Below are 11,564 nucleotides of genomic sequence, written 5' to 3'. Positions count from 1 at the left end.
CGCGTCCGAGGGCACCCACCTCGGGTCATCCACATTCGCCGCCATCTCCACCAATCCTTTAAACAACCAAAAACATCTAGCCACATATGCGTCTAAATCATCAGACTCAACGTCTGAGGTTATAGACACCTCATACGGAGCGTCCTCTGTCTCCCCGTGACAAACACAGTTAACTTCAAACAAACCTTCCACCAGCGAAATTTCCACTCTACAAAAGGCCTCCACCAACATTCTGGGTAGCTCTAGAAGCGGCCAAAATCCAGTGTTTTTTTTTTTTTCTTTTTTTACATTAAGTGAAACGGAATCCCGGTCACCTCAGCATAAATACAACTCATGAAGAACGCCATCGCCGGCGAGGTTCGCCGCATTAAAATGTGATCTCCCTGGCAATATTCAACCATGCCCTGGTACAAAACCAGGCACCGGGCCAGGCACGTTTGCACTTCTGACTCCTCTATCACGGCAAACTCCTTGAACTCATAAGTTCTCCTCTCGGTCACCCCGCAACCGACACACTTCACAAATATGAGCCCCCATCCATTCCCGCTGTCCACTGGTGAAAGTTCAATGTCACACGACGCGGAGATGGGCATTTTCTTTTTCTTCTGCAATTCTCCAAATTTTTTCCACTGACAAACCACACGCCTGGATTTTACCACTATACTCGTATTTTTCTAATCCTATCTCCCGTATTTGTCTCTGTTTTACTGTGCCCTGCCCCTAATAAGTCCACTTTATTGCGTGCTCATTTCACTGTAATTTTATAAAACTCCAAATTTGCCAGTTTTATCTTTATTAAACTGTCACGCTTATTAGTGGCTCATAGGCGCTTAAGGCGTACGTCTGATCCTGAGTACAGAGAAGGAGCATCGTTCAACTCTTTCAGAGTGACAACTCCCGGTTTTTTCTCTGCATCCGGACAGCCAAGGACTTTATACTCTTCTTTAAACTCGCACAATACTCCACCCCTAACACAGTTTCATGTAAAAACTCCTCTCATCCAAATTAAGCTGTAGTCACATCCACATAAAGCTGCATATTATCAAACAGACAGTGCTTCATTCCAAAACCCCTTTTTTTTTTTTTTTTTTTTAAATCACACATTACGTTCACGCACACACTTTAACCACATAATCCGCACAAACACCATTTATCAGTCATCCTTATATCACACAATCCTTTATTAAACACTGTTAGAAAACTCCTTTTGTGCGCTTCACATCAGCAGCCACTTCATTTGCATAAACACCAGATATCTTACAATTAACTCACGGGCCTGCCGTATTCTGTCACTCAGCCACACTCATCGCGCCCTCAGTATATCTATACAATTGTAATGAGCCAAACCAACATCTCGCTCACAGCCATTTAGCAATATTTACACAGACTAGTTATAAACCTCAATAACACTCTAAACCGAAAACAAGACTCTCCAAGTGCGTCACCGCTCCTCATTTGCATCCTCACAGGCTCTCTAAAAATAACTCACACGACTGTAGCGACCAGTCACTCAGTCAGACTCATCACACACCACTCTCTTTATACATTATTTTACACCGACGTCATATAAATACAACTGCACAGATTTTAGGCCTTTTAAAAACCTATAAACTTTGACAAATTTAAGTTAACGGTCCAACCGATAAAGTCCCAGACTTTTTTTGTGTCCACTTCACCAGAACAGACTTCAACTGCTCCGTCCAGATTTTCTAGCCCTAACTTAATTTACCAGTACCCAAAAAAGCGCAGAAATAGGAGGCTTTAACTCCTAGCAGTTTTGAAGGTTCCCAACATTCCTTCCCCGCTGTGGACGGTACTATCCCTACTCGCCGGTAGGTCAAGGGTCAGCGTCCTGCCCAGGTGCAAGCGTTACCAAGGAGAAAAATGCGCTTCTTAAGGGTCCCAGACTCCTCATCCTAAAGTAATTTACAACAATTTGAAACAACAATCTACACCCAAAACAGGATCAAGATTGAGGCAGACCTCCCGTTGTGGACATAGGGGACTCTATCCCACAAAAATGACCATCACACGTAGACCAAATGACCAACGCGACTTTAACCCACACAATGACCAAATTCCCTACATTCTACGTGAGACTCAAACGCACTTTAATTCTGTTCCTGTATTCTCTTTCACTCAGTACTGTCACTTTATCACTTTCATTGTACTATCCTTACTTCAACCTTAATTTTCATGAGATTTTCACCAAAATCAAAACCAAAACCACAACAGACATTCACCAGTAATTTCAGTGAGTAGGCTTTTAATTTTATCGTCCCCAATGTGACACTTTTTGGAAATACATTTCAACAGGCAGTGTCTTACCTTTAGATACGCCGGCGAATGCCTCCTCACTTTCACCACTGATTAGCGCCTGTCCGTTTGACGGCCTCGGACCCTGTCCAGCACCTCCAACTGGTCCTTTCCTTCCACTCCAACCACCGGACGAGCCCCCAAAATGTTAGGATTCAAAAATTGGAGAAAAGGAGTACGGAGGGCTCTCAAGCAAAAACAACTCTGGTCCACGAGGTATGATCAAAGCGAAGATTTATTGGTTACATGCACGGAGTTCAACACTGACCAAATTTCAGCATTGAACTGCCTGACAAAGAAAAGGACAAAGGCTTTATAGGAATGAAACAGTACATCTCCTCCCCTGTTGTCAGGCAGATACAACAGAATCATACGTCACCCCAAAACCACAAACGTTCAGTTAACTTTTGACACAATTTAGAAAAAAAACAGTATGTCTCGTCTCCATCCAGGTGTTGTCCCCACAAGCTCGCTTCTTATCTCTGGGACATCTGGTGTCTTCCTGGAACAAACTGACATTCTCAGCACAATTTGCAAATACAGCAACAACACATCTCAACTTCTTACTTACAAAACTAAGTCTACTCATGTGTGTGTGTGTGTGAGGGTTGTGTGTGTGTGTGTGTGTGTGTGTGTGTGTGTGTGTGTGTGCGAGTGCGGTATGCGTGTCATTGACCTCTTCTGCACCTCGGCTCACCTCGCACCTGCAGTCATCCCGAGACAGGAGGCCCTCGCCTACGCAGCTGAACTATATGTGTAAGTTCTAGGCTAAATGTCACACTCGAATGAAGCTACGGAGAGTATAAATGAGACTGCTTAACTCTTAGAACTTAACCTTAACTCTAAAAGAATATAAGTAATAAAGAATGATAAAACTTAAAACTTAAAACTATGAAATGTAAGCAGGTGTGTTGCAATTTCCTCTCACAGGCTCCGTCGTCCTCACCATGTATTGGCCGATCATAACGCCGGCCAAGCGTTTCTGACCTTCACTTGACCCAGAGCCACAGCTCTTTTAATAAGCACAAATGCAATCATGTATAAAAGATTAAAATCATTTTCCTTATGGAGGGGTACTCCCCAAGCTGCCAATATGTTTGCTCATATCACTTACAGGCCTACCGCTGCGAATTACAATGATCAACATGCTCTTCTGAAAATCGCCAATTACCTCACACAGGGGCAGTTTACCTAATCCGACAATGGGAATAACGGCGTTACAAGTAACGGCGTCACTTTTTTCAGTAACGAGTAGTCTAACTAATTACTATTTCTATCGTTACAACGCCATTACTGTTACTAACAAGAAAATGCGGTGCGGTCGCGTTACTATTTTTCAACAAACAGACGGCTGAAGCTGTGTTCAGCTTACCGCATCTTATATCAGTTGCACAGAAATAGCTGTAAGTAATCTGGGCGCTACAGCTTTAAGCAGCTGTGCGCGCTCCCGCGGACAGCAATCACTTTCTGGCACAACACCTGGAGCTAGGGGGGCAAAACAATCGCATGAGTGCTGCTGTTTGACTGAGGAACACTAAAGTAGTCGTGGTAAGCCACATGACCACTTCAAGATGACAAAGCAATAAGGTGATTTATACCAGTTCATAAATTGTGTTGATAGGCCACGTAAAACCAGAGTCATGATAAACAAGATATACGCGGCGTTTTTTCCTGAATAGTTTCATCATGTTTACTGTCTAAGGACAGCGCTAGCAAGCACTCTCTGCTTATGACCAAAAAAACACAAAAACAAAAACAGCTCGTTCGTGTTGGTGGAAATATGCACCATGTCGACCAATCAAAAAATGATATGGCAACATGACATTTGCTTGTTAAGGAAGAGGGGGAAGTTTTAGGAGTGACGGCGAGAGAGAAAGAGCGAGAGAGACAGCAGAAAAAGAGAGAGCGCGAGTTTTGAGATGTGAGAGATTTGTGTGCTGTGTTGTGACGTGTAGCGTGTTTGGAGTGTGTAGTTAATGTGTTGTCTTGTGTAGTTAGTGTGTAGTGTTGTGGATAGTTTTGTGTTGTGTGTCAGAACAATGAGGCGACTGCTGAATGAAAACAGGAGTGATACACCTGCTGCTGTCAGGCCTGCAGGTATCAGGCTGTGATGTTCTCCTTTATAGTGGGCAGAAATTATTTTTTTTGGAGTGGCACAAATAATTTGTGTGGCATCTTATTGCATGCAGAACAGCTGATTGTTCTGTAAATAGTTTGAAATGGTTATTAAAAAGGGGTAAAAGGTAAATGGCTGCAAATAACTTTTTGTTTGCAAAACTTGTGCATATGATTTTAAAATTGAAAATTTATATTTGCATTTAAAGTTATGAAATATGATTCATTACACATGTTTGTGGTTGTTACAGTAAAAAATATAACTTTTTCTACTCGGATTTTATCTTTTTTGTCTGAATTTTAGATCAATTGGGATAAGCCCTGCAATCAAAGGCAAATTCTCAAACCCAGCCGCAATTGGGTCAGCCAACTTATAATCGTCTGGCACTCCTCTGGGCACACCAATACAGTCTATATACGTTGGTGAACCTGTAGAAAGGTCAAACAAGCTTGTTGAACGCTTCCTCAAAACATGACGTCTACGTCTCGCCGTTAGTTGGGCAGTGCCGGGTTTACCCAATCAGACCCTCTTTTCACCCACTAGAATTAATGGGGCCCTCAACTGTACTAAGGCGCACAAGCCAGATGTTCCCCTTGGGATTCTCACAAACAAACAATATCCTCCGCAATAATAATACAAACCAGATCGTGCCATATGTGTCCTTATCCCGTGAGGCGTTCCCCCTGGCTGGAAAAACTTCTACACACCAGTCAGCTGGAATTTCACCGGCGTCATGCTTGTGGCTGGAAGGTTCAGAAACAGTAAAGTTAAAACAGGTATCATTTGCTTTTCTCGGTGTGAATGGTCCCAATATAGTTTTATTATCAATTGGGGGAAACAGACTGGCCAACATGGTGCAGTTGCCCTCCGAAACTGCCTCCCTAGTTAATCTATTCATACACTTAAACCGCCAGCGGCGATCTGGATACAGGGGTGCTGGTTCAGTAAACAAATATGGTCTGGCCGCCGCACAGGCCACACAATCAGACACATTTTGCTCTCGGGAGTTTTGAATTAACCAGTCTAACCACAAATTACTATCCCTATAGCCAGTAGCCATAGAGATCAGCTGTCTGGGTTTCAATTTGGTGTAATCCGCTTCCATAATCACTGTAAAATTTTCTGTTAACAGTAGAAGCGGTGCTGGGGTTAGGAACAAACTTTGTGATGAACTTCTAAAGTTCACCTTGACCACCCTATATGGGTCATCCCCGACAACATCTGGTCATAGGGTAAAATAAACCGCCCTATTGGCAACCCCTGTGGCTGGCGGAGCATTCCAGTTCCCCAACGACAGAGTCACTAGATTCTGTGGGGTCCTAAAATCTCGCTGTAAATAGAACCTGTCCCCCCAACTCTCTTGATTTTGGCCATGTGGTTTCCACCTTACAGTGTACCCCACAACCTGCAACCAGGCACATCTCCCACTCAACAGTGTCTGACCCTGTTGACAGTAACGGTTGAACGAGAGTTGATAACACACCCAAATATCATAAGTCCTTTAACTTCGCCCCCCACAATTTTTGACTGCACAGAGATCGAATGTGAACGAAGTCGTGGACCCTGTAACGTAGTCCAACTCTATGCCACCGTAATAATTTAAACAGGTGCTGAATTTACCTGATGTGCTGCGTTTGGTTCGTCTCACCGTGGCCTGGAATGCCGGAGTCACTGGTGTGGTCTGAAGCCTGTCTCCGGGCAACTCACATGCAAGAAAAATCACAGTTACAGTAACGACGATAATAACCCCTAAAACTCCCATTACTCTCCAATTTCCCCACAACCCCATTCTGATCACTTCTCCGGTCCCTTACTTTATAGTTAGACTAGAACCTCTGTCTAAGGAGTTTTCAACCTTTATTTATCTTAGAAGTGACCTTTATCTTCCGGGTCGGGTGATTCTCTGCTCCTCTTATTTCTTCAACGTCAGGGGTAGACTACCCTTCAGTTCGTTGCATAGATCAGGGGATTATTCTGCCCTGGCCAAGGATCTATGTTTGGGGGTCTCAGCCGAGTCCCCCTTTTTGCAGAGCCTTTCGGACCTCCTAGGCCCTACCGCCACAGCGCACTGACTCCAGTGATACCAGGTTTCACCTTTCTCTCTCAGTTGGACTACATGTGAGGTCCTGGTCACCACTTCGAACGGACCTGTCCACCTCGGCTCATTCCACTTCCGCTTGAAGACCTTCAGACACACCCACTTCACCTTTGGCACCTTCTGCTCCTGTCCTTGATCTGTGGCCACCTGTGATGTAAAACTTGAGACAAGAGCCTTGAGTGCTTTAAATTGCCTAACAGATTCTAACCCAGGTCACCGTCTTACTATCTTCTCTCTTCGCTGGCCATGCTTCCGGCCACCCTGTCAGACACCTGCAGATATCTGAACCCTTTTGCGGACATAGCCATGTCCGTGTAATTGATTACAATCTCCTGCCCGGGTCTTTGGAGCAGGGGAAACTTACCCATCTCTGGCTTCACTGTTACCTTGGAGTTGTACTGTCCACAGATCAGGCAAGTCCTCACATGCTCCCGCACCATGGTCTTCAGGTATGGGTGCCACCAATGACAGAGATTCCTCTCCATCTGGGTCACACCCACATGCCCTAAGCCATGAGCCTCTCTAATCTTCCTCTCTGCCAGACCTGCCGTTAGGACCGGTCTCCCATTAGGTCCTCTCCATATTTCCTCCACTTCTCTGGCCCCCCTTTCTCTCCATACTGATTTCTCTTCCAGTGGGGCCTTCTCCTGCTCTTTAATGATGTCCTCCTTCTCCAATCCAGGAGTTACCTCATACTCCATACCCATACTCACCATCTGTTTCACTCCCGTGTATCCAGCCGCCTTCTTCGCCGCCTCATCTGCTACTCTGTTTCCTCTCGCCACAGACTGTCGATTGCAGTCTGTCTGAATCATCATGATCTTTGCATTTGATGATTGCCACCTCCAAAGGTCCTTTTAGAGCTTCTTCCAGCTCTTTTATTTCCTTTTCATGCTTGATGGGCTGTTGTGCTGAAGTTCGAAATCCAGCCCGTTTCCACTGGCCCAGTTCCACATGTGCAGCTCCGAACACATATGCTGAGTCCGTGTAGATGTTCAATCTTTTTCCTTTCCCTAATTTCAGGGCCTTAATGACAGCTTTAAGCTCAGCTCTCTGAACAGACTGGTGGGCCCAGAATACTCCCTCTCTTTCAGTCACCAGTCTTCCATTTTCTCCCCTCACTACTGCATAGCCTGCATAGCCTAAAACAGCAGCCATCTGTGAAGAGGTCCTCCGCCCCCTCTAATGGCTCTGGTTTAAGATCTGGTCTAGTCTTTTCTTCCTTCCAGACCACCTGGGTGCAGAGATGTGGTTCTCCAGATCCCATTTGGTCTGCCATATTGATTTGTTCATGTGTGAATATCAAATTTGGGGCTTCCAAGACTCTACTGAGTCTCTGCTCCCTCAGCGGGGTCATAGTAAAAGCCTGTGAATTCACATACGCCACCAAGTTTAATCAGCAAATCTCTGCCCATTAAATTTACTGGGACTTGTACTGAAATCACATACAGATGCGTCACTACTTGGTTACCAAGTTCAGTCTTTAAAGGTGTCGTGACAGGCAGCGACATTGGAACCCCAGAGAAGCCGACCACACTGACTTCGTCCCCAGATAATCACGTCTCTCCTGGAGCCTCACAGATGGTGGAATATGTGGCTCTAGTATCAACCAGGAACGGCAGAGTCAGTCCATTCACCGTCATTGGGAGCAATGGGTCTGCCTTTCCCTGTCTCCCCGGCCTCTCTGTGGGGTATATCACTGCATCCACTGCTGCCCATCCCAGCCGGCCTCCCAGGTCGGGAATTGTGGACGTGATCCGGGTGTCATGTGTGGGTTAGGTGCTTGATATTGGGGTCCGCCTCTGCCCCATTGTAGCTGACCAGTGTATTGCTGAGGCTGCTGCTGATAAAAGTCTCTGGCCCAGTGCCCTGGCTGACCACAGATCCAACAAATACCATGCCACCCACGTCCCGCTCCAGGCACTCCCCTTCCGCAGCCAGGTGCCCCCCTCACACCCACCGAGCCACCATGGCCTCTTGCCCTACCCCTACTGGGCCCCATATTACCACCCCAGCTCGGCATGGGCGCGGCTTGCAGTCCGTCATAGTATCCTGGATATGGATTCGGGGGATAATTATTTGGGTGTGGGTCAAGGGGATTAGGGTCAGTTTGATGACCTTGAGTCACCATCACCTTAGCAGTTTTCCCCTCTTTCTTTTTATCTGACGCCTGTTGTCTTGCTTCTCCCACCTTAAACTTCAATAATTGTTCTTCAAGTTCCTCTAGATCACCTTTCTTTTTGTCTTTCTCCAGTTTATACTTATGAAGATGGTGCACCAAGTGTTTCTCCCAGCGATGTGAATCCGCCCCCTCTAAATCAGGTCCAATTGTCTCAGCCACCCTGCCCCTCCCTCAGTAATTCTATCTCTGCCGCTCGAAGACAATATGGGGTACTGTCCAGGACCCTCGCTCTCGGTGTCCCAGTGGACCTTTCCCCCTTTGGATTGGCTGCACAGGTGCATACGACAACCCCCTTTCTCTAGTCCTCGCTCTTCCTCCTCACGTCGCTCTCTCTGTCCCCGCCTATAAAATGCTTCATACTCTTCAGGTTCTTCAGTCAAAGACACTGTAGCAGGGTCACCAATCTCGACTCAGAATTGAACTGGCTAAAGAACTTGGGCCCACTCTCATACAGGCTGTCAACCGCGGTGAATTTAACTACTCAATTTCAATCGAGACGCGACCTCTCGCGCTTTTCACATTCACGCACACAGCCTACAGGCGCTGCACGGGCTCGCCCCCCCCCCCCCCCCCCGCACGGAATCTAGCCAGCGAAAAAACTTGGGCCCACTCTTGTGCAGGCTTTCAACTGCGATGAGGATCCCACACTCCAATTTAGCTGTTCAGGGGTCCTCAACTTCCCAGGTTGCCACCCTAGTCCCGTCCCATGGGCCTCGCCCTCGCATCCGCGAGCGAGTAGAGCAACCACGCCCTAGGATAATTACTTTTACTCTTCATTTCAGTTGTTATCTGCAACCACCAATCCATTTACTTGGCTTGTTTACTTAGAGCAACTAAATTGTGGGTATAATAACACACTGGGACGGATCACACACTGCCTCTTTGTCTACTGCAGCAAATTGACACTGAGTATTCAATCAACTTAGCGAACAGACAATTTAGATAAGCTCCAATATGCACACTTTTGATTAAAGGTGGTGCTTACCAATCTGTCTTCCTTAGCCTCCTATTGAAATCCCGGACGAGCCACCAAATTGTTAAAAATCAACACTTCACCGAGTTCTTTTGATTCGATAGAAGACAACACACTGCTCAGTAGACCATTTCACACTTTATTCTCTTACACAATCACTTCTAGAAGGGAGATGCGTCCTGCATAACACGTTGCCGCAGATCTCAAAATGGTGACGGGCACTTGACAGTTTTATTACCGGGCACCCCATTCTAGTCTAAACAACAGCATTTCAGTAAGTTTCCACTAGAAGATGGTTCCCTGTTATCTACTGTTCTGCAGGCAAACGTGGGCGAGACTCTACAACTAAAGGACATGTATTCTAATGCCTTTATTATTCAGGGCTGTGTCCACTTAATATGGAACTCCAGGACTGCCATAATGAATTAATTAAATACACCATTAAATAATTAATTAAATGTGTCATATCAATATGATTTTACAGAAAAGCATCCTTAATACTGCCAACTATTCCAGAGACTTGAAAATCTACAGCATAAAGAACACAAAAATATAGCAGTCTAACGCAACACTGTAACAGAGATGAACCGTCAGTTTGTCACAGATCAAAGTGGAATGAAAGTGATTGGTTGAACAGGTGTTCGTGATCTGTGTTTTCTGCATTTTCATCAGTGTAAGAGACTCAGCAGCAGATTAGAATAACAGTTATACATTTAATAAATTACCAAATGAATCCACGATCGAACCTGTTCCGACAGTTTGAGTTTGTATTCCCTCAGCTGCAGACTCGCTGCTGTTTAAATGTTTGAGAGGAAGATTAGATATAAAGCAAACGTCAAACATAGACTCAGTCTGCGTTCACATTTGATATGAGGCCAGGACGGATAGTGGCTGTGTCCTGTTTTAAGATCATACATGTAAAATTGTTGTCTGACCTCCGTCGATCCAGCCGCTCAGAGTCCGTGGTTACCATGGTTACTGCATAAGCAGCTGCAATGTAAACATTACGCAGCATAGGTGTTTATGTTTTTCATTGCAAAAGAACTGTCTGAATGGTTAACTGACGTTAACTTGGATAAATTATAGTTAAGGAGTATCACAGATAACGCCCGTGTGAGCTGTGTGACTGTTCACCAGTACACTGAAATCAGTAGGCTATTACTGAAATACACGTGCTATATCATAAACTATGATATAAATAGGGAGGTCCTATTAACATGTTTAGTTTTAAAGGACACCTTCCTGCCTTTAGTCTCATTCATGAGCAGTATTAGTTTTCTTCTAACATCCAGAAGTCTGCACGATGTGTTTCATAGTTTGTAACAAACCTTTGACAGTTAAACATAACATGACCGAAAAAGAAAAAAAAAAAAAAAGAGAGAGAGAGAAATCACACAAATTATATGTTAACCTCATTTATTTTTAGTTAAGTAAACTCTAAAAATTCTAACAGACAGCTGGTGCTTAGAATACAGTTGAATAACTATTAAAAAACAGATGATATAATATTTCTGTCCAGGTTGCAGTCTGCATTATAAACATGCTGTTGCAAACTCTGCTCCTCTCGCTGGAAATGCGCCTTCTCTTTCCTCTTTGAATAAAAACATTTGAAAAGTCAGTTTAATCTCAAAATTCACTGTTAAATCCGAAACACACCAAATAAAGAAAAGCGAATAGTTCAGTCTAACACATGTGCCAGTGAACCATTAAACGTCTGTAAAACTCTGCAGTTATGAAACGTAACTTTAACCTCAGCCAAACCGATTTGCTCAGTTGTAAATAAAACAGCGAAGTAAACGTGACCCGACAGACAAAACCTGAGTGAATTAAGTCCAGCGTTTAACCACAGAGCTAAAACTCAGGTGAGGTTTCAAAGCTG

Source organism: Pelmatolapia mariae, unplaced genomic scaffold, assembly GCF_036321145.2.
Source record: "Pelmatolapia mariae isolate MD_Pm_ZW unplaced genomic scaffold, Pm_UMD_F_2 NODE_ptg000743l+_length_40262_cov_1, whole genome shotgun sequence".
NCBI lineage: Eukaryota > Metazoa > Chordata > Actinopteri > Cichliformes > Cichlidae > Pelmatolapia > Pelmatolapia mariae.
Note: the sequence above shows the minus strand (reverse complement) of the source record.